Source organism: Tiliqua scincoides, chromosome 3 (assembly GCF_035046505.1).
Source record: "Tiliqua scincoides isolate rTilSci1 chromosome 3, rTilSci1.hap2, whole genome shotgun sequence".
Taxonomy (NCBI): Eukaryota; Metazoa; Chordata; class Lepidosauria; order Squamata; family Scincidae; genus Tiliqua; species Tiliqua scincoides.
Window position 1 is genome coordinate 236,067,681 of NC_089823.1, and position 24,763 is coordinate 236,092,443.

Genomic DNA, 24,763 nt, shown 5'->3' on the forward strand with positions numbered 1-24,763 from the left:
ATGCCAAAGTCCCATTCACGCCTCCTAACCTGCACCACCAGCCCTCTTAAAGTGACCAATGATAGCTTGCAAACAGGGGGGGGGTGTAACCCCCAGGCCCATAACAGTCTGAGGTAGGCGAAAAAACGGCCTGCCCCTCGGCCAATCTTGGCAGGCAGCAAAAAATTCCTACCCGGCCCCAAACGGCGACCAGTTAAACTCAGACTGCCTCTAGGGCGGGCGGGTGGGTATTCCCACGGTGCCCACGTGCACAAGGAGGAAGAGGGCTGGGTCTCGTCCCCTTTTAAAAGGTCCGCCGTGGCTGCTAGACCCAGCCCCCTTCACCTCCCCCTTGGGGAGGGGCTGGACTCTCAGAGTGTCCTGGCCAGGGCCAAACAAACTCCGATCACCTCTTTAATGGGTTGATCGGGATAATCTACTGCTGTGCTTCTGTGTTAAGTCACCTGGTCGCTGCATCTCAAAAAGGATATAGTGGAGATGGAAAAGGTGCAAAAGAGAGCAACCAAAATGATTACTGGGCTGGGGCACCTTCCCTATGAGGAAGAGGCATTTGGGCCTCTTCAGCCTAGAAAAGAGGCGCCTGAGGGGGGACATGATTGAGACATACAAAATCATGCAGGTTATGGCCAGAGTGGATACTCTTCTCCCTCTCACATAACACCAGAACCAGGGGACATCCACTAAAATTGAGTGTTGGGAGAGTTAGGACAGGCAGAAGAAAATATTTTTTTACCCAGCATGTAATTAGTTTGTGGAACTCCTTGCCACAGGAAGTAGTGATGGCACCTTGCCTTTAAGAGGGGATTGGACAAATTTTTGGAGGAAAAGTTCATCACAGGTTACAAGTCATAGTTGGTATGTGTCTTGGTCTTAGAGGTAAGCTACCTTACCTTACCTTACCAGTAGGGGAGGCACCAGGACGCAGGTTGTGTCTGTTGTCTTGTGTGCTCCCTGGGGCATTTGGTGGGCCGCTGTGAGATACAGGAAGCTGGACTAGATGGGCCTATGGCCTGATCCAGTGGGGCTGTTCTTATGTTCCTTATTATCACCTTTTTTCTAAAGCTAATTACATTTGATTATGTGTCTTATGCATCACTGAAGTCTGCTCGTATTTGAATTGTTCATGTTTATGTGGGTGGGAATGCAGAATGCTAGGGGATAAAAATCATTGCTACAGGAGTTGTACCCACAAATGAAAACATAAAGTGAGCATTGGCATTCAGGTACAGATTACTTATTTTCTCAGGACGTTTACAAGGTAGGATGCACACCTGAGCCTGGGCAGTAATTTTGCTCAGCTTTTGAAACTTTTACTCAGCTTAGGCTCTGTGTGTGTGTGTGTGTGTGTGTGTGTGTGTGTGTGTGTGTGTGTGTGTGTGTCACACATGATCCTTTAATCAGCGCAAGCCTGAATTCTCCAAACAATGCAGTCACCAAGATAGTGGCATGCCGGGGGGAGGGGGGTGTAAAACAGTAAGTTTACAGGAACCTCAATGCACCGTGTAAGCAGCCCCTCCCCCTCACCTCCAAAGCCATTCCGGGCAGTGAGAGCAATGAGGAGGAGATGCCTCCACATTGCTCTCCTTACCTGGAATGGCCCGAAGGCGAGCGGGAGGGGCCACTTACATGGCCATTACATGGCCCATTTTGACACCTGAAAAACTTAACCATCCCCCCCCCCCCCGAACACTACTGACCCAGATATAATTGACACGTAATCATGATAGCAGAAATATAGAATAGAGAAGTGTATAGAGTTAAGCATTAAGATGTTAAAAATCCAGAGCAACAAACAAGCTGCTCTCAATTCTCCTTCCTCGGTCTTCAATCCATTGCAGCCTAGTGAGCAATCGCGCAGAGCTTATATGGATGGGGGTGTACTGTAGCCCCTGGTAGAGGTTCTGTGTTGACTTCTTTCACTCCCTCAGGCAGCCGGAAAGTAAATGCTCTCAGTAGGGAGGTAAGGAAAATAAAGAGTTCAGTTCGTGCTAAGTGCTCCCCCAGACACGCACGGGACCCTGCAGAGGGAGTAAAGATAAGACAGTAAGTATCTCATACCTGCAGCACTAATTTGCTAAAGGCTGCTTCAAACATCACAGTTAAGAGTGCATGTTACTGGTACACCTTTGCATGTGCTATAGTCCGTCATCTAAAGTGCCTTTGCGCACCTATCACCACATGGACAGGCAGCAGGGAGGGGAGATTGCACACATACTATCATAGGCATTGTGACATATTATGAAGCCACTTCAGACATGACCATATACATGTGTGCATGCAGTGTATACTTACAACCCAATCTTATGCTGTGTTCAATGGGGCCTACTCCTAGGTATGTGTGTATAGGACTGCAGCCTAACAGCCCAATCCCATTCAACTTTCCAGCGCCAACGCAGCTGCAATGCAGCCCTGTGGTAAGGAAACAAATATTTCCTTACCTCAAGGAGGCCTCCATGAGTGCCCCAACGCACCACAGGATGCAGTGCATGTGGCATTGGCATGGTTGCATCAGTGTTGGAAAGTTGCATAGGACCGGGCCCTTATTCAGTAACATATTTATTTATTCGCTTTCCACATGTGCTGCCTCCGACGCATTCTTGGAATCACCTGGCAGGACAAAGTTCCAAACAACACAGTCCTGGAACGTGCTGGAATCCCTAGCATGTATTCACTGCTGAAACAGAGATGCCTGCCTTGGCTCGGTCATGTCGTGGGAATGGATGATGGCTGGATCCCAAAGGATCTCCTCTATGGAGAACTCATGCAAGGAAAGCACCCTACAGGTAGACCACAGCTGAGATACAAGGACATCTGCAAGAGGGATCTGAAGGCCTTAGGAGTGGACCTCAACAGGTGGGAAACCCTGGCCTCTGAGCGGCCCGCTTGGAGGTAGGCAGTGCAGCATGGCCTTTCCCAGTTTGAAGAGACACTTGGCCAACAGTCTGAGGCTAAGAGGCAAAGAAGGAAGGCCCATAGCCAGGGAGACAGACCAGGGCCAGACTGCACTTGCTCCCAGTGTGGAAGGGATTGTCATTCCCAAATTGGCCTTTTCAGCCACACTAGACACTGTTCCAGAACCACCTTTCAGAGCACGATACCATAGTCTTTCGAGACTGAAGGTTGCCAACATATTTATTTATTCTATTTATATTCCGCCTTTCTCCCCGAAGGGCACCCAAGGTGGCTAACATAAGAAGGGCTAACATATGAAGTAGCCCTAGTTGATATGCATTTTTAGTGGGTTGTATTCTTCATACAGTATTTACACCGGAATACCCAAAAAGAGTTGCCTTGTTATGTCCCCTCAACATGCATTCACTCTCATTTCCCTGAACATGTCAGCAATGCACTTTTAAGACTGTATTATATTTTTTGTTAAAGTCTTATGAGAATGTAAGGTCAGAATTGCTCTCAACCGGTGCTTTTTGGTAAGTGAGTGGACCAAATCTGTGCTACCTTGTCAGACTGCTGTTTAACTGATCCTATTTGAGGTGGGGTCTGGAGGACTAGAATTTCAGTAAGTAAGAACTAGAGCAACAAAGGAGTATAGAGTGAAAAGAAGCCATGTCTGTTTGTTTTGCTGTACATCCAGCCTGTGATGAAGTGTCCTGGAGAACTCAAATGCCTACTGCTCAATTCCTGGGATTTGTTTGCCGTCCCTAATAAAGTGATTGGCTGACTTTGGCTTGTGGATTTTTCTTGCTGCCAGTAACTCATCACACCCTGAAAAACTTCCAAAACCAGTTTTGAGCTATAACAGGGTGAAGGCACTCTCAACGCTCTGGACCATGGATGTAGTTATTTGTTTACTGCATGCTGAAATTAAGAGAAAGTGGTGGTTTCCTTACATCAAAACAGCAGCCCTGATGTCTGCTTAGGCCTTTACACGTGATTTGCAGCTAGCAGAGGCAGAAGGATTGCATTCAAATGCCCATCTTTCAGTTTCCTGCTGCCTCATCTAGGTCTCAAAACATACCAAAAAATTTGGTTCAAAACCCTTGACAGATGTTGCGCTTATGTTTTTAATATGCCTTTACCTGCTCCAAATGGGAAGAATTCTTCTCTAGCCATAAAGTTTCCATCTTTATCCAAGAAGTGGTTTGGGTTGAACTGCTGAGGTGTCTCCCATTGCTTGGGATCAAGAAGAACAGAACACAGATCTGGAATCACAAGGGTATCCTGCAAAGAAGGGAAAAATTAGCTCCTGTGTACTTGGTACCTGTCCTCTGAGGACTCGATTATAATTGAGACAGTGGGGGCTTTTCTAAAACATCTCTGGGAAACACCATAGCTCAGCTATTAGAGAAATGGGTGATACATCAGGAATTATTCTTTAGGTTTGTGAACTGTTTGTATAGGTATACAGGTTGAGCCTCATTATTCATGTGGGTTCTGTTCCAAGCACTCGTGTGGATGGCAAAAAAACACACTATTGCAAATCAATTTAAAAAACAAAGTTTCTTTGCTCTGGTGATTTAAAAACAGCCTTGCTGACCTTTGTGATGTAAGATAAGAGTCATTAAGAAGACAATCCATCAATCAGTCATCCTCCAAGCACTTAGAAAGGCGCTTCACTCAGCCGCTCCCTTCACCAATGCAAAGTGATCACCTTTCTTTCACTTGCTCTCAGGGGGAAGGGAGGGTCAGCTGGAGAGAGAAGGATTGATGGATTGTCAGCCAGCTGCCCCCCCCCCTCATTAAGGAGGCTATTGTTAAAGAACAGTTCAGTTTTTTAAACTGATTTTAAAGGGGTGTATTTTTCCCCTTCTCCAGGGATCAGCACATTCCTTCTTATTTGCAGGGGCCATTCATGTTGAGTCAAATCCATGTATAAAAAATCCGTGTATAAATAGGCTGGACCTGTGTATTATGCCAGTAAAGGTTCTGATTACTGGAAGTAACTTGATCAGACAGTTCTAGGCAGAGAAGACAGACATGCACCCATGGCAGGAAAGATGACTCGGCTAGAAACTCACCCCAAAGTGTGCAAGCAAAATCTCTGGTGCATAGGTGGAGACTCCAGTGTGCCCACAGAGGTCCCCACAAGTCCATTAACTGCCATCTGCCCTGTGTACCCTTTTCTAAGTAGAAAGTCAGGGTTAAGTAGGATGTGTTTGATTAGGTGACAACCAGCTCTGAAGCATTCTCTCTGTTAATCCTCCATCCTTTTCTCTCCATAGCACCCTCTCTCTTTTATCTCAGCATGCTATTCTCTCTCTCTCTCTCTCTCTCTCTCTCTCTCTCTCTCACTCACACACACACACACACACACACACACACACACACACACACACCCCCTTATATCTCCACTCCAACAACTTTGTTTCTCTACCCCAATGTCCCATTTTGTCATTACCCCATCCTTTCCTAAATGTAGTACCCCACTGACAGAAGCATTTGCTAATTCCTAGCTCGGCCCAGTTGGGGAAGTTCGAGGGCTGGCTGCCCCCTGTCTTGGAAAAGAGGAGGGCAGGAATGGAAATCATTCTATACCTTTGGGATGAAATGGCCAAGCACAGTCACATCCATTACACTCAGTTTGGGGAGTGCAAATAATACAACGTTGCTGAGGCGCTGGATCTCGTTAACCACAGCATTAGTATAGGGCAGTATCTTCCGATCCTCATAGCTGACGGGTTTGGAGGGCTCCAGAGCACTGCTTAACTCCTTTCGGACTTTCTCTGAGAGGAAAACAAATATCCAGATTCAGAAGCAGAAGAATCTTTTCTGGGCCACCCTCTTGTCTCAATACCTCAATCTTTAATTTAAATGTATTTAAGTACTCATCCAAGTACTTTAATCCATGCCCAGTAACTTCCATTAAACAGAGCCTCTGGCTAATATGTCAAAACCTGAAGTTCTCAAACTGGGGCGTTGGGAAGTTGGGAAAACCTGAAGTTCTCAAACAGTCCCTGGCCCCTTAAGACGTGGGGGAAGGCAGCGGTGCAATCCCCGGGGTCATGTTCCTAACAGGGGGGCGAAGGGGTACTTTTTTTACTTACAGGGGGCTGCTGCAACATCCAGGAAGTGCAGGGAGCCCCACACAGTCCTCCGCAGGACTTCCCCAGTCTTAGAATACTGAAAATAAACAACCGCAAACCACTTCTGGTTTCGCAATCACAAACCAGGAGCTGTTTGTGATTGCTTTTTTCTCAGCAGCTTTCCCCCCCGTTAGTGACGCGGTTCAGGGGATCACGTCACAGCCTTCACCCCCCTCCCCAAAAAAGACATAACTTGACAGTTTTAATCCCAAGAGTTTTGAGAACCTCTGGTCAAAAGCTTTATCTAAAAGGAAAATTGTTGCACGTGCTTGAATAAAAGGGAATGCAATTGCTTGAAATTTTATATGGCACTTATGAGTTTTCTCCCTCCCACTGCTTTGGGGTTATTTCTTTAAAGGATATGAAAATCATATTTAAATGGTCTTGTAAGGGTTCCTTGCCAGAGCAGAATAGTCTGACTATGGACTTAGAAACCATGCAGGGCTGGCTGAAGGCACTGGTTGCCTGAGGCACCACATAGTGCCACAGTCCTCCAGCCAGCTTCGCCCCCCCCATATGTGGCACCTTCTTCCGCACAGACTCTTGAATCAAAGCAGGTAATGTGAAGCATGCAGGGCTGCTCCAGAGTCAAGGAAAGTGGAGGAAAGAGTGATTTTGCATCTTCCCCCACCAGGCTCTTTTAAAGCACCTGCTGGAGGAAGTGAGGAAGTCAGATTGCTGTGCTCCAAGGACTGGATGCTGCTATCTCACTCCTTCCTCCAGGCGGGGTCTTTATACAAAGCAGGCAATGCAGAGCGTGCTGGGAGGCAATCTTTGGGCAAAAATGCCCACCTTTGCCTACTTGGATTAAGGGGCTGCATTCAGCAAGGGGCCAGTAAATTCCCATCCACAGTGGCAGAGTGGGAGGCAGGTGGCAGGCTTCCATTTGCCACCACTCTGCTCAGACCCTAATCTGCTGCTCAAAGTGAATGGGCCCGTTTGCAACCATGCAGGAATCTGGGCTTTTGGAGGAGAGTCAATCAAGGACAGGGAAAGAAAAAACCTGAGGAGTTAGGCGGAGTCACAAAGTAGCTCGATCTTGGCACCTTGATACCCCCCAAGACAACCCCGGGGTGTTGTTTCATAAGCATACTTCATATAAGCTCTTCTCACCTTGTACATCAGGATGAGTCACCATAAAAAGCAGCGCCCATGTTAGGGTGGCAGTTATAGTGCCTGTTCCTGAGGCAAACAGGTCAAGAATAGCTTGAATCAGATTGTCTTCATCAAACGTAGACGTGGCATCCACCTTCTCCTATGGACGATATTTGGAAGCACAACATTGCAACCCAAGTTACTGAAGCCTTTGCAGTCTCAATGGCTACCATTGCATTTCTCGTCTCAGCTCTCTGCACTGAATGCAGTACACTGCTGTACTCCAGAAAAAGGATGATTTGTACTTTGTTGTGTGGAATTACCACATTGCTTTTCAGAAAAAAAACAGAATTTTGTGATTTGTGGACCAGTCAAGGCATACATTTTGGTTTGTTAGGAATGTACTGCTACAGATGGCAAGTGAAAGAATTACATCCCTGAATACTCGACCTGCATTTAAAAAATAATACCCTCTGCACACAGAAAACTAGCATTTCAAGGGATAGACTAGGCTGGAACCTTTCTCAATAACAAGTCAGTTTTCTCCAGAAAGGGAATTTTTAACAGGTGGGGGGGGAGTATTCAGACATGCAATTCCTCTTCTTCACAGGATTGTACTTTAGTGCAGAACAAAAATCATGGGAAGCAGTGCCAAGAAAAGAAGATCACAGCAATGGCAGGGGTGGGCAGTTGAAGGTGGTTGGGTTGTTCCAACACAACAGCTTCCTTTTTGTGGTCTATGGAGCTCACACACAAATTCTCTATGCCTGCCTTGAAGATGGTTAGGAGAGCAAGTCAGACTGAGCACAAGTCCCATTTGGCTTCCAGGTCTGGGATCAAGTTCAGGAAAAATCTCAGTTAGGAGAGGCCAAAAGTCTTCTGAAATTATCCAGTCAAAAATCTCCCAGTTTCCATGCTCATCCGTATTCAGCTCAATGAAAGCTGCAGAGTCTACAAGCTGTGGTGAGAGACATGGGTGTTGCCATACCTGGGCCACACCTGCCCAGCACTGTATAGCTGAAAACCTGCCATGTGACATCATATTAGTGCTTCTCTGTCCCCAGTTCCACTTGATGAGCGTTGCCTTGCAAAGGAGGAGAAGCATGAGAAAGATGGCATCTTCTCATGTAGTTTAGTCAGCTACTTATTACTGGAAAGACACGGACTGGTTGAGTCATCTCCCTACAGCATACAAGTTGGATCTAGAGGATCACTCCATAAAGTGTCTGCCTTTTTAGGACTGTTAATACCACAGGAATGGGCTGTGATTCATTCTCGAGTCACAAAAATACACATTTTTTGCAACTCGTGCACACCAAAGTTACACTGGGATTGATTCGTGAACCCAGAACTGATTTGTGATTCATTCCTTATCTCAGAAACAAGCCTGGTCTCATTAACTCAAGTTTCAGATCTCAAGTCTATCGGCCCACCAGCCCAGTCCACTCTGTGTGCTTGCTCACTTTTATTTCGGTGCCTCCTCGGCGACCAGAAAGACCTTGTGAGCAATCCAGAAGCCTCATTCAAAGCTGCGCAAGCAACAGACTTGGTGGGAGGAGGGTGGGTTGGCTCCAGGAGGTGGGGGCTGGGGGGAGGGGAGGAGGGAGGAAGACTGCACAAGGATGAGGGGAGGAACCAAAGGAAGGCGGGGGCAGCCAGGACATGGTGGGAACACGGTCTCTTGTTCATCTGGGAAGGAATGGACAATCAATTGGCTGAATGGGATGGCCTGAGTTTTTTGAGGGAGGATGTCTCTGTCTGGGTGAGGGAGGGGAGAAGCCCAATGGACAGGGATTACATAGGAAAGGAGGCTAAGGAAGCAGGCAAAGCAGGGAGGAGGTGCTTCCTTGCAATAGGAGAGGAATGCTTCCAAACTTGTCGCTCATTTGAAAAGAAGGACTTCAACACATCACTGACAGCAGATGGGGTGGAACATCAGGGCAGTGTTAAATGAGAACTCTGACACCTCCACATTCCCATACCCCCACCAGCACCTCCATTTTTTCAGAGGAGCTGCACCTGATTCGCAGTTTTACTCGCTTTTCAAAAAGACTCAGACTCAAGTCAGAGTGACTCTGAACTTGGGCTCTGGACAAGGCTGCCCATTATGACTCATTTGCAACTCAAGTAAAGGGGGGGGCAGAGACTCAAGACTCAACTTGGGACTCAGAGGTGTGACTCCAGCACATCCCTGCTAGTCCAAACCACTTGTTGATGTCTTTATAAATAAAGATCAGGTTCTCCCACCTGATCTGAATCTTCCAAGGAGCTAAGTAACTTGTAACCCACCAACCATGCCTGATGGCCTGCTTGATAATTCACCATGTTTGTAGTCTGGGTAGGGAGCAAAAACGAGGAATTTACTTAGCTGTGGCCATACGTGGTTTGTGAGCCGCCTTCAGCTTGTTGGGTCATCACCAGTGGTCCAAGTGAGAGGCAGATGCCCATATTACATAACAGAAACTTACTTTGTCCATCTGAACCAAATAGAAGTCAATGTAGTCCTGTGGCTCACAGAGTTCCTTACTCTTCTTCTTACTCTTGCGGCTTTCTACTTCCTTCCTGATAAAGGAACGCACATATTCAGAGGAGGAAAACACCGCTTTGTGATGTTCAGGGAGATATTGTGCAAGTGAAGGGAAGATGTTATATAGCTGTAGGAAAGACAAAAGAAAATGTCTATGAACATTACTGAATGCTTTGAAAATGTATCACAACTTCCTCTCTGGCTTACACATACTATTTTGAATGCACCACCAATTTCTAACAGTGTTTCCTTCCCCACCCCTGCCAGAGGCAGTACACTCACGTTCCCCAGCACAACAAAAAACCCACAGCAGCCAATCCCACATGCAGCAAGGCTACTTGGTTACATGGGAATGGGAACTGTACCACTGGCTATGGCGAGAGACTGAAGTGAAAGGTGAAAGCAAGCACTTACTTTGCTTGCAAGGCTTCAGCTCTTCAAAAGGATCTAAGGTTAGAGGCAGAGTTGGCAAGGTCTCCAGGGGCCTGAGGTGACAGCCAAATGCTTCCCCCTTAACCTGATGATGTGCCCACCTCTGCTTCTCCCAACTCCTTGGACTGGAAAGGATGAGAGGGACAGAGTTGGCAGACACCAAACCAGCCTCCTTCACACTTCCTCTTCTGCTTCAGTCTCCTCTTCTTTCCTAATCCAGAGAGTGGGAGGAGGGCAAGGAGCCGTGGAGGCGGGTGGGCGAGCCGAGGTGGGTGCCTATTGCTCACCTGTTGCCTGAAGTTACCACCTCCTGCCCTGCTAGGAGGATGGGAAGGACCTCAGCCTTTTCCATGGAGAGCAGACAAACTAAGTAAGATGAACCTGGGCTCTGATTCAGCATAAGACAGATGAAGGTGTGACATAATGTTGCCCCACTGAGGAGAACTCTCCAGTTCCACAGGGAATAAATGACTACTCACAACATCTCCAGCAGTGCCTTCAAATTTTGTAATAACATTGATGTGTTCGATCAGTTTGCATAAGTCTTCATTATCGATGGAAACGGGGTGTCCAAAAGCCACAGCGCAGATCACTTTGGAAGCTGAACGCATGATGGCTGATGAAGGGTCCAGAGGCTGCCCTGCGGATAGAACGCGGATAGAACGCCACCAGTCACAATTACATCAGCATCGATTCCCCAGGGAGGTTAACAGATCTTCCCCATCATGAAAATCACACACATTTATTTCCTCCAGGCAATGCTGTACTGTACCATAGCGACTACCATGATTGCAGATGCTTTCTTTCAGGCTAGTGCGATCATTGAGACAAGAATCTGATTAAGAGAGATTTAATAAAATGCACTCCAGCAGCATCTCCCTTGCCTCCTACTAGCCATTTTTTCCTTGCACCTACAACTGAGCTGGAAAAAAAAAATCTCTTACACCAGTGTTTCTCAAACTGTGGGTCGGGACCCACTAGGTGGGTTGCAAGTCAATTTCAGGTGGTTCCCCATTCATTTCAATATTTTATTTTTCATATATTAGACTTGATTCTACCATGGTATGTGATTGCATTTGGGGAAATGTTACAGACCTGTACTTTCAACAAGCTACTATGTATATGGTTCGTTTTAGCAAGGCCTGCCAAGATTTTGGACTGACAATCGGCCTGAAGAAAACACAGGTCATGGTTCAGGATGTGGACTCACCTCCCTGCATTACAATCTCTGCGCATGAACTGGAGGTTGTCCATGACTTTGTGTACCTTGGCTCAACGATCTCCGACACTCTTTCTCTCGATACCGAGCTAAACAAGCGCATCGGTAAAGCAGCTACCACGTTTTCCAGACTCACAAAGAGAGTCTGGTCCCACAAGAAGCTGACGGCACATACCAAGATCCAGGTCTACAGAGCTTGCGTCCTGAGTACACTTCTGTACTGCAGCGAGTCATGGACTCTTTGCTCACAACAGGAGAGGAAACTGAACGCTCTCCACATGCGCTGCCTCCGACGCATGCTCGGCATCACCTGGCAGGACAAAGTTCCAAACAACACAGTCCTGGAATGTGCTGGAATCCCTAGCATGTATGCACTGTTGAAACAGAGACACCTGCGTTGGCTCGGTCATGTCGTGAGAATGGATGATGGCCGGATCCCAAAGGATCTCCTCTATGGAGAACTCGTGCAAGGAAAGCGCCCTACAGGTAGACCACAGCTGCGATACAAGGACATCTGCAAGAGGGATCTGAAGGCCTTAGGAGTGGACCTCAACAAGTGGGAAAGCTCTGAGCAGCCCGCTTGGAGGCAGGCTGTGCAGCGTGGCCTTTCCCAGTTTAAAAAGACACTTGGCCAACAGACTGAGGCAAAGAGGCAAAAAAGGAAGGCCCATAGTCAGGGAGATAGACCAGGGACAGACTGCACTTGCTCCCGGTGTGGAAGGGATTGTCACTCCCGAATCGGCCTTTTCAGCCACACTAGACGCTGTGCCAGAACCACCATTCAGAGCGCTGGCCCACGCTGGGCCAGTGCCAGTCAGAGGCCAACAGTCTGCCGCCTGGCGCTCACCTGGAGCTCTGGGCAGCAGAGAGGAGAGTGGGGGCATGGGGGGAGACGTTCCAGGGCAGATAGAGGCAGGGGAAGGTGTGGCAGGGGAGGGAGCAGGGCGAGTGGGCAAGACCAGCAGAGCTCAGAGCCCTATGTTGGGCCTCGCGGGCCAACACGTGGTATCTTGACTCTGCACCAGCTAAATAGCTGACACGGAGTTGAGAAGCCCCATTGCGGGGCCATTTCCCTTACCTAGAGGAAGGAGACAAATGTTCTCTTCTCCCAAGGAGCCGCTGTCGGCTGCCTGGTGCGCTCAGGATGCCACAGAAGTCATTTTGGTACCATGGTAGCCCCACGCACCAGGCAGCTCAGGATTGGGCTGCCCAGTCGCAATCCTATACACACTTTCTGGGAGTAAGCGGCACAACTTCTCAGTAGACATGTATAGGATTGTGCAGTAATGCTCTGAAATTAAAATTCATACTCTGAAGTAGAGAAACATAGATTTTCATTTCCCAACCATCTCAGATTTTGAAGGCAAATTCTATAGTTTTGTTTTTTGCCAACAACTGAGTAAGTTCCCCCGCTTTTCAAGAAAGAGCTGCTCCCTTCCATAAGCAGTGAGGTGGCCACGTTTGCGAACGACACAAAACTTTTTCCAGTGGTGAAGACCAGAAGAGATTGTGAGGAGCTCCAGAAGGATCTCTCCAGACTGGCAGAATGGGCAGCAAAATGGCAGATGCATTTCAATGTAAGTAAGTGTAAAGTCATGCACAATGGGGCAAAAAATCAGAACTTCACATATCGGGTTCTAAGCTGTCTGTGACGGAACAGGAGAGGGATCTTCGGGTGATGAAAGTATCAACCCAATGTGTGGCGGCAGTGAAGAAGGCTAATTCCATGCTTGAAATCATTAATCACAGGTCTCTTGTTGTGTGCTCTTGTTATGTCAGAATGCCAGATGCAAGGGAGGGCACCAGGATGAGGTCTCTTGTTATCTGGTGTGCTCCCTGGGGCATTTGGTGGGCCGCTGTGAGATACAGGAAGCTGGACTAGATGGGCCTCTGGCCTGATCCAGTGGGGCTGTTCTTATGTTCTTATGAGTGCTCCCTGAGAGTTACTATGAGATACAGGATACTGGACTAGATGGGCCTATGGCCTGATTCAGTGGGGCTGTTCTTATGTTCTTAGAATTCTCAGTTTGCATTTGTTTGCAGAGATGGCCAATAGCTTAGATGGCTTTTGAAAAGACCAAAAAGATCAACAGAAACAACAGAAACTACAACAAGTTGTAGACCTGCTATCTACATAAAATACTGAGTTCAGTGGTGGTAACAATGGAGGAATACAGTCATGTATGGACCCAAGCAGGTAAGAAACTGCCTTCAGTACTGGTTATTAAATCTAGGTTCTGGCTATATACTGTGCATGAACAACTCTTGTCTAGTCAATAAAGCATATAAAGCCAAAAGTACTGGAAAAAGACCAAGAGGAAGACAAAAGAAAAGATGGCTTAATAACATCCTAGACTAGATGATTTGAAATATGCAAAATGTCATTTACCAACCACCACATTACTTTGACAATTTTGCACAGGATGGCTTAATATAATTGATACTGCTACCTTGTTTCAAGGGGAACTTGTTTCTTAACACAGCCATCAACAATACACAAAAACAGAAGGGGGGGGGGAGAAAGAGATGGCCATGAGCTTAGGAGGCTTTTAAAAGGCACTAAACCAATGGTTTCCAAACCTTTTAGCACCAGGACCCACTTTTTAAAATGACACTCTATCAGGACCCACCTAAGTTTACAAGACTAAAAAAATCTACTGTAAAAGTACTTTTTTTTTTTTAAATTCTTTACAAGAATAATAATCAGGAAAATAAAATGCTCAGACATTTTTATCCCTATATTTACACATGCTTGCAAACTACAGGAGCTGAGCTCTTAGTAACGCCATTAGCAGCTACCTGATGTTTGAACGGCCTTAGAGTTTGAGGCGGTTATCTGATCTTTTCATTGGAGGCTCTGCTCAGCTGTTACAGGACCCACCAAAACCAGGTCACAACCCACCAGTGGGTCCCAACTAGACACTATTGGTTGCTACTAGCCATGATGGTTAAATGTTCAGAAGCAACTTGCTGCTGAATACAGTTTGGTGGGGAGCCACATTAGGGGAAGGCACTTGGCTTCATGCCCTGCTAAGCTGGCATCCTGAATATAAAGAGTTGGCCCCTTGGGGAACAGGATGCTGGCCAAGACAGGTCTTTGTCTGAGTGGGTACAAGTTCAAGCCTGGTCTTTGACTGGTCTGCCTGAGAATATGACTTTCTTTCACGTTAAAGACAATTTTCACGCAGATCTGAGCTGTGCTGCACATCAAAGGTATCTTCCAGCACTAGTTATAGGTTGAAATGTAGGAACAAATGTTCCCAAAAGTTACTTCCTACAGTTGCTATTAGGTGAACTGGGAAGAGAGTGTTGCAGATCAGACTGCACAACTGTCTAATCTCTTGGCCGTCATATACGTACCCTTTTCATGCGCAAAGCTCTCCACCAGTTGACAGGCCTCCTCTTCTATTTGATGTTCCAGACCCTTTTCCCTCTGCCCCAACTTCTGCATTGTAGCTTGTCCAAAGTGCCTTTGCTGCTTCCAGGTTTTGCCATTAGAATACATAATACCTGTAGTGATCAAGAACCAGCAACATTATGCATCAGAAATGGGGGCGGGACCTCAGGCAGAAGTGGCATCAGGATGTAAGCCAAATCAGGACCAAGGATCCCAAGCAAGATGGTTCATGTGTGGAACCTTTTGTATCAATATGCCAGCTTTGCAGAACGATTCGAAAGAAAACACACACATGTGGTTCTCTCAAACTCAACAGGGAGCTTTACTGTAAGAATAAAGAAAGAGAACAAAAAGGTGATACCAAAATAAGGGGGCTGACAGCCTGGTGTCATCCAGGACTGAGAGCCAGAACTGGCAGTCCCAGTAGCTTCTGAGAGCCAAGAGCCTGAGTGGGGGTAGGAAGGAAGGGAAGTGGACCTGATGGTGCTGACCCAGGAGAAGTTTACTCCTAATACTGACTCAGGGCCCAATCCTATCCAATTTTTCAGTGCTGGTGTAGCTGCGCCAATGGGACATGCTCTGCATCCTGCAGTGGACGGGCAGTCACTGAAGCGCCCTCAACATATGGGAACATGTGTTCCCTTACCCAGGGCTGCATTGAGGATGCACCAGCATTGAGGATGCTGGAAAGTTGGACAGGTTTGGGCCCTCAGACACTAACTCAAGATATTTCAACAATTTATCTTTTGTGCTATTTACAGTGCTGCCTATTGCCATCAAGCTTAAATTCTTGCCTCACTATAGGCGCAATCCTAACCCCTTCTATCAGTGCTTTCCAGCACTGGCATAAGGGCAATGCAGCTCTGAGGTAAGGGGACAAACATTCCCTTACTTTGAGGAGGCCTCTGTGAGTGACACCCAACTGCAGGATGCAGCACATGTCCCATTGGTACCACTATGCCAGTGCTGGAAAGCACTGACATAAGGGGTTAGGATGGCGCCCAATGTTAAGCATTCTCAGATTCTTCCAACAAGGTGGCGCAGTGGCCAAGTGTCCACATCCATTAGAAAATCCAGTAGGCTAGGCCAGATCCTGAGCCGATGGCAGTGGTAATCCCTGCTAACTGGGTCAACCCCTGCTAACTAGGTAAGAGGCACTCTTTCAAGTGGGTGCTCCTCTTTTTAGTAGGGGGAGAGTAACTAGCCCACCTCACCCCAGCACTGTCTTTTCTAGTGGCTGTCTGCTGGTGTTCTTTTGCATCTTTTTAGATTGTGAGCCCTTTTGGGACAGGGAGCCATTAGTTATTCGATTCTTTTCTCTGTAAACCGCTTTATGAACTTTAGTTGAAAAGTGGTATATAAATACTGTTAATAATAATAATAATAATAGTCCTCAATGTGCCATCAGGGAGAGGGCGGGAGCACCATGGGGGCCCAGTGCAAGGCTTTGCTGCAGGCCCCAGTACCCTAGTGCTGCTACTGCCCACGGGCCAGATCCATTTCCTGAAAGCAACTTATCTGGCTCCCCCATTAGCAGGAACTAGTTTGAAGCAAGGTGTGGGCAGCATTTTAGCCGCTCGTTTTAACCCTTCACCAAACATTACAAATGAATACAGAATGTGCTCCTTTCCATACAAACTGAGGTTAAAAACAAACAAACCACCAAACAACTCCCAGCTTCATATGGCTGGCAGGGAAGAAACCTGGTGTTTGCAACAGCTTTTACCCTTTTCGTTTCCCAGAATTTTTAAAGATGGGATTGCTGGTCGCCCAGACAATGCTTCAGGATCGTGAGTGAGTCCATCTTTCACAGCCTCGAACCCAGATAATACGACCACGGGTAGATGTCCTATCCATAAGGTAAAAACGTTTCCATAACTGCTTGCAAGCTGTGGGTGAAGTCAAAGCACACAAAAGTCACCTCTGCACACAATAGGGACAATTAAATCTATAACGTGGCATTGACTAGTTTGGGGACAGTAAGATAGAACAACAGTATTTATACAGCACTTTTTCTAAGTGCTCAAAGTATACCGCACTCTTGATCACAATAATCTTGACAAAGACATTGTAAAATAAACCAGCGGCGCAATTCAGAGGTGCTCTTGGGCCACGCATGTCCCTTGCACTGGCCCAGCCCGTAAAGCACATTTGTGCCTCCTCCAGAGTAAGCAGCGCCAGCACACAGTGGTGCACCAGTACACAGAGGCTGAATCCAGCCTCCGTGGTGGCTTGCTCAGCGAGCCTTGCAGTGGCCCAGCTGGGCTGATGCAAGGCTCTGGGGTGGGCGGGGAGGAGGCGGGAGGGAGGCATTCCTGGGTGGAGGGAGGGCAGGCAGGGAGGGCAAAAGCAGCTGACATTTCCAGTGTCTCACCGAGCCCTCCCCCATGGGCTACCAAATTATTTTGTGTGTGTGATGGGGATGGAGGGGGTTGCATGTGGTCCACGACAATTCCAATGTTTCCTAAGTGGTCCATGGGCTCCTAAAGGTTGAGAACCACTGTTTTACAGGGTGGTGGGTATTTCATGAGGATTCCATGGCTCTCTTGGCTGGTTTCCACAGTTCCTTGGGGAGCCATGGTGCACAGTTTGGGAACCATAGCCTTAAGTGACAGCCGCTGGTGCTCTTTCAGCTACAAGAGGCTCATCCCAGTAGCACGCAGGGAAATGGGGGGGGGGGGTTTCATAACAAGGCCCTCCACACTGTAGCCAGATATTTTGCAGAACAATTGCTCAAGGAGTCATCAAGTCACCTCTGCATGTAAACTACTCCACACTTCCTGTTGTTCCTGTTATGAAACGTAAAGGCAATATTGCCGTATGTGGGAGTGTCATGTGCTCTGTGAAGCAGGCCCACGCCCAGTGCCTGCTAACTAGTTACTGTCTTCCCTTGCAGGAGGGCTTTTTGCCAGACTTGACACAGCTCAAGCTTCTCCGTACCTGAAAGCAGTAGATGGCCCAAGGCTGCCAGAGCCCAGACAATAATCACACACTGAGGGGTTTGCCTGCCAAACTCCCCCAGTTGAGAACTTCTGCAGGGATTGTTCAGCAAAAATTTTGCTTGTAGGAATCCCTGATTACAACACAATCAAATATCAATACCAGATCCATCTGAAATTCAATTTACACTGCAACTCTGAGACAGTCTCCAAGAGAAGAAGAGAATTTGTGACAAGGGAGAGAGGGGGGAAAGTGTGATGCTCACTCACATATTTCAGCCTCATCATGGCTAAAGCCAGAGGGCCGGTTAGGGCTACCAACATATACCCACTCAAAACACACTGTCACACCTTTACCCACTCAGCTGGAGTGATGCAATTCTGGCTTCTCAATTCCCAGTAGGCAACAGCCTCCACCCACAACTTCCTACTCTGGAACCATGTTAAGCCTGCCTAAGTTGGGTTTGTCTGAGTAGAGAGGAGCTGTGAACAGACCTGGATCAGCTCCACATAAAGGTACAGAACTATTTGTTTACTCTTGCCACATTTTCACACTACTAGTGTGTATGGAGGATCCTTATTTAGTAAGGAGGGAAGGGCACTTTGCCCCTGCTTAGAGTTACTTGATATAAGCATTTTCCAAATTTCAGGCCTGCTGGAATTAAGCCTTATGAGTGCTGATCCAAAAGAAGGCACTTCTGGTTTTCCCATTCTTATCCTTCCATTATCCTTCCCACTTCTTATCCTTATCCTTGCCGCTTTCTGCTCCCATCTTCTGCTCTTTCCTTAACCTCCCATTATTTGCCCCATCTGTCACAGTTGCCCCTCCAGCCTCTTTCCTCTCTCCAGTTCCCCAATGCTTGCCTTCTTTGGGTGCCTCTGAATTCAGTGGAAGACAGGCCTGGGGGGCGGGGAGTCCACCAGCAGTTTGTTTTTCCTGAGCAAAATCCTCTCAGAAGGTTATGGGTGGACTGCTTTACACAACAAAGAGTCTAGACCAGGGGTGCTCAAACTTTCAACTTTAGGGATGCTGGACCTTTAACAAGTGTATAGAAGAGAGAATTTCAGCAGGTGCAGCTGCTCTGAAATTCTCTCTTCTATACACTTGTTAAAGGTCCAGCATCCCTAAAGTTGAAAGTTTGAGCACCCCTGGTCTAGATTCTGTTTAGGCAAATACCTCCAACTGAGAGATGTTTGAAAATGTTACTTATTTTACTCAGAAGTAAGCCCATTGTGTTCAGTAAGACTTAGGCTGTAAACCTGTCTTCCCAGAAAGAAATACTTCTACTCATATTACATGGTTAGACTGTGCCTGGACTGTGCCACTTCAGTGGGAGATTGTAAATTTGAATGCCCTCCCCAAATGTACATCTTGAAAACTTGCATAGTAGGGAAAAGGCAAGGCTGGACCTTTTTCTTGTCCCTGAGAAGAGGGCCCAGTTTGCACACAGGTACACTACAAGGTGTAGTCGACATCCATGTAGCTAATGCAGGATAGAATGGCGAGGACAAACTTCAAACATATTCTAAGCAAGGCTGGCCCATCCATGAGGCCAACCAAAACAGCTGCCCATTGGTGGTGCCCATCTCTGTCTGCCTACTTGCCCCCATTGCTTGTCCTCCTCTTTCCACTCCCTGGATTGGAAAAGAGGGACAGAAAGGAAGAGGAAATGTGGAGGGAAGGACTGATGAGCTAGAAAATGGGAGAACGGGAGGCACAGAGCCTGGCACATCATTGGATAAGGGGGGCAGCATTTGGCATGAATCTTCGGGTGTCAGGAAGTCTTGGGGAGCCCTGATTCTAAGACATCTACCTCTTATATATTGGCATTATAGATCTATTTAAACCCGCACCCATCTTCATTCATTTTTGACATGGTCAAACTGCTTTTCCCCGCACCCTCCATCAACAACCAGTTATGTACAGGGAAAGCAATAGTGTCACATGCCGTGCTGTACTCCCCATCCCAGGGCAGTAACAAGGAGACAAGAACATGGACTAGTGGCAACTCTGGGTCTCCTCTACTGCCTAATCCCAGCCTCAGATATCCTCCCACAATTCCCTGCTGCTCCACGAGGGTCACCATCTCAGCAAGGGTTGCCACAAAATGGGCAACATGTTTCTCTAGATACAAAAACGTTTTGCTCGACTGCGTTCTTTAATTATTTAGAAAAATACCTTCATTAAAGTATCTTGACGAATCTTCCAGCCAACCCTCCACAGGCTTCCAATGAGGGGCAAGGGGATAGGTCCAGAAGGGAACCGTCGTCTTGCCCAAAGCAGCTTCACGAATTGTACAGCCAGGAGACAGGTGGCCAGAGCAGTCAAGAAGCCACCGATCCCCATCGCTGTCCAAGTGTCTGCTCCGTGTTAAGTCTGTTAACCAGAAAAGTCTCAGAGGAGCCCTGCAATTTCCTTCTGGATGCCTCCCTATCTTCCTCAAACATCTGCTGGCTCTGACTTACTTCCTTTTATACCCTCCTGCACCAGGCAACAAAGATGCCAGTGAGCAATACATTGTGATGAGCCAGGCAAAACTGCCAACTATGTGCCACCATAAGGGTCATTTACAGTCTAGGAATGTGACCTTCCTCATATGTGGTTGTTGCTTTGGCATGCGTAGCACAAATTATCAGATGTTCAGATAAAGGAGGGAAGATTTTCATTGCTGCTGGATTATATGTGTTACGCACTGCGCTTTTCCAAGACAGGCCATGTGTATGTGCAACCTCCTGATTTTAGAAATGGGCTATGTCAGATGCAAGGGAGGGCAACAGGATGTGGTCTCTTGTTATCTGGTGTGCTCCCTGGGGCATTTGGTAGGCCGCTGTGAGATACCGGAAGCTGGACTAGATGGGCCTATGGCCTGATCCAGTGAGGCTGTTCTTATGTTCTTAAACTACAATTCCCAGGAGGCCTTGCAGGTCTTGTTATCTGGTGTGCTCCCTGGGGCATTTGGTGGGCTGCTGTGAGATACAGGAAGCTGGACCAGATGGGCCTGTGGCCTGATCCAGTGGGGCTGTTCTTAAGTTCTTAGTGTGAGCCTAAATGTGATGATGCTAATTTTCTGCATGATTTTATATTTTAAAATTTTTAGAGAGACGTAGGAGTGTGTTTGGTTTTCCATATTACCATATCTAACTGCTAATGTCACATGAGTGGGTAGACCTGGGCTCCAAAGACTTTTCCAGCTGTCTCCACCCTCCCCCCACCCTGTTTTGCCCTTCCCCCCTTCTGTTTCACCCCTCCCTCTTTGGAAAGGGGCCCAAAAGAGACTTTGTACCCTCTGATAAAATTCCTCCCAGAGGCCCTGCTCTGGGGAGCACAGCGGGCCCATCCATGAGGCCACCTGGTGCAGTCTGCAGCAGCAGCAGATTCCAAGGGGGGCACAGGAGCTGCAGACCTGAGGTGCCTTTCACCACCAGTCTGCTGCCGCCTCCACTCAAGCTGCTACTAATGCGAGTCACAATTATCTGCTTCCTGCTCAAATGACAATCAGATCATTACAGCAATTTTGCAATGGGAGAGCATGTGCTCTGCTGGCACTACCGGAGAAGAGGGTTGGGTCAAAGTGGTGAAAGTTCAGGAAAGCTCCTAGAACGTGGTGGGGAACCTTTTAATATTGAGAGGCCACATTTTGTGTGTATTACTTTCAAATATAATTCATTATTATTTTCCTGAACTAGAAAAGGTTTTCATTTTTATTTGACGGATTACAGTTCTTTCTCTAAGAAGCTCTCAGGCCTATGACACAAGTCCCTGGGCAGTTGCCAGTTGGCCAATTGCAGCATTGCCTCTGACAGGGTAGAACGAATAAAAGTTACTGAACAGATACCCAGGTTTGGCATTATGTCATGACATAAAAGGTGGATTTAGTATTTGTGGACAAATACACAGAAGGTTGCAACTGCTGCCCCCAAAGGTTGCATGTGGCCTTAAGGCCGCAGTTCCCCACTCCTGTTCTAGAATGTCCCCAACTCCCTGGACGGAGGGGCTACAAGTCGCTGTCTGAATATGGCTGTTCTTGGTGGTGAACAGTGGAACCCCAGTCACTCAGTGGTGCAGCTAAGGGGGTGCAGGGGGTAGCGGATGCACCGGCCTACAGCTGCTAGAGGGGCAACATCAGAGGCTGGGCAGGCAAAAACTCCCACGCACGACTTCAGGGGCAAATGTTGCCTGCTGTGATCACCGTGTGCAGCCAAGTATATGTCACGCGCATGGCAACAGACTACACTGTTGTCGTCCCCCCAGCAGCCCCCAGCAGTTGGAAGAGAGCAGGGAAGCCCCTCGGAGGGGGGTCAGGGAAGCTCCGCCTGCCCTCACTTGGGCGGGAAGGGAAAGCAAAGGGGGTGTGGGGCAGGCCACCCACCCGTCTGAGCTGGCAAGGCGGTTGGGGTGGCAACTGCAGGCAGAAGCTGAGCGGGGAAAGTTCCCGCCCAGAAGAGCCAGCTCTACTTCGCCCCAGACTTTCGTGGGAGATCTTCGTGGGCTACCTCAGTGCTGGCGCCACAGCCCCCCCACCCAAGAACCAACAGCCGCCCCACCGAGAGGCACTGAGGCGAGGGAGCTTCCTCTGCAGGGCTGCAACCTCCTCCACCTTGCTCCTTGCAGCAGCAGCGGGAGGGAAGAAGAGGGAGGTGCGCCACTGCCACTGCCACCGCCATCTGCATGAACTCAAAGCCAATCCTAGGCACATCTACTCAGAAGTGAGTCCCCTTAGAATCAGTGGGGCTTACTCCTAGGGAAGTGCGGCTAGGATTGAGGCCTCAGAAGGTCAGGTGTGGCTTCCTCCCACCTGCCTGCCCCCAGTCCTCATTGTCGTCCCCCAGCCACTGTGAGCCAGCGAGTGGGCTGGCTGATTCTCCACAGCCTCCTTCCCCCCCCCCCCCCCCGGTGAGGCAGCTGCAGAACTCAAGCTCTGCCTGTCAAACAAAATGTGGCACATTTTTATTTCTCACTTTTTGAAAAGTGGGTATGAATTCAAAACCCGGAAGTGACTAGTTTCCGGTTTCTTAGTGAAACCATTGTTTTTAATGTGAAAGTGACGTTTTTAATGCCTTATGATGCATTACAAAACATTTTTGGTTTCACGGAGAAACAGGAAGTTGCGTTTGTACACTGAAAGCCTCAATCTGAGCACAGCAGAGGCCACGGATTTCCGCCTTTGCTCATAAGGAAAGTGACCCAGCCCAGTAATCATCTTAATTGCTCTCTTTTGGGAAGTTTGCTCATCGGAAGTCAAGGGTTTTTGTGAGAGATTTGCCTGGTATTCTGCCCCTGACGTGCACGTCAAAACGGATCGCAGCATGATCACTGTTCCCCAATGGTTCAGTAACATTGACATCTCTAACCAAGTCCTGAGTACTGCACAATATTAAATCCAGAGTCACCTGTCCTCTGGTGGGCTCCATGACTAGCTTCTCTAAGGCACAGTCATTTAGCATGTCAAGGAATCCGGTCTCCTTTTCATGACCAGAACACAAATTGACCCAGTCAATATGAGGATAATTGAAGTCCCCCATGATTACAACCCTGTCCCACCTTGTCACCTCCCTGATCTGTTTCCTCATTTCAAGGTCCCCTTCCGGTTTCTGGTCTGGAGGACGATAGTACGCCCCCAGTATTACCTCACTCCTCAGGCCTGGTAATTTAACCCATAGAGATTCTATGGAGTCAGACCCACCTTCAATCTCTACTTTGCTGAATTCTATCCCTTCCTTAACATAAACGGCCACCCCACCTCCAACACGCCCCTGCCTGTCCCTCCTGTAGAGTTTATAGCCCAAGATTGCGGTATCCCACTGATACCGTTATGCCCACTATGTCAATGTTTTTCCTTGTCACCAGACATTCCAGTTCTCCCATCTTTGCTCGGAGACTTCGGGCATTTGCATAAAAGCATTTGTACATGGAATGCCCCAGGAAGGGCTGCTTATTAGCTCCTTTATCCCCGAATCCTCTCATTGTGCCAAACCGTCTATCACATTCCATCAGGTTACCATTCCCAATTTCTTCTCCTACTCTGTCTTTGCCTTGTTGTTTTCTAACCTCCCCATCCTCGTCTCATAGGGATGAGGAGTCCCGAACTGGATGCCCCTCGGCTCCTGTTGGCCTTCCCCCAGGGATCAGTTTAAAAGCTACTCTGCCACCTTTTTAATGTTTTGCACCAGCAGTCCGGTTCCATTCTGGTTCAAGTGAAGCCCGTCCCTCTTGTACAGGCCCCGCTTGTCCCAAAACGTTCCCCAGTGCCTAATGAATCTAAACCCCTCCTTCCTATACCACCATCTCATTCACACATTGAAACCCCTGATCTCCGTCTGCCTACCTGGCCTTGCGCGTGGCCCTGCGCATGGATCCACCTTTTCCACAATCACTATGTCCTTTTTGAGATGTGGCAACCAGAACTGGACACAATACTCCAGGTGTGGCCTTACCATAGATTTGTACAACGGTATTATATTAGCTGTTTTGTTCTCAATACCTTTTCTAATGATCCCAAGCATAGAATTGACCTTTTTTACTGCTGCCGCACATTGGGTCAACACTTTCATTGACCTGTCCACCACCACCCCTAGATCTCTCTCCTGATCTGTCACAGACAGCTCAGAACCCATCAGCCTATATGTGAAGTTTTGATTTTTTGCCCCAATGTGCATGACTTTACACTTACTTACATTGAAACACATCTGCCATTTTGCTGCCCATTCTGCCAGTTTGGAGAGACCCTTCTGGAGCTCCCCACAATCACGTCTGATCTTCACCACTCCAAAAAGTTTGGTGTCGTCTGGAAACTTAGCCACCTCACTGCTCGACCCTGTCTCCAGGTTATTTATGAAGAGGTTGAAGAGCACCGGTCCCAGGACAGGTCCTTGGGGCACACCGCTTTTCACCTCTCTCCATTGTGAAAATTGCCCATTGACACCCACTCTCTGTTTTCTGGTCTTCAACCAGGCCTCAATCCAGGAGAGGATCTGCCCTCTAATTCCCTGCCTGTGGAGTTTCCTTAACAGCCTTTGGTGAGGGACCGTGTCAAACGCCTTCCGAAAGTCCAGATATATAAAGTTCAAGGGTTCTCCCACATCCACATGCCTGTTGACCTTTTCAAAGAATTC

The 24,763-nt window shown here is 47.8% G+C and overlaps 1 pseudogene; it reads right to left on the reverse strand.

Annotated features, from left to right (window-relative positions):
• Positions 1 to 1,824: 1,824 nt before the first annotated feature.
• LOC136645338 (cytochrome P450 2J4-like) lies at positions 1,825 to 19,997 on the reverse strand (annotated as a pseudogene).
• Positions 19,998 to 24,763: the final 4,766 nt, after the last annotated feature.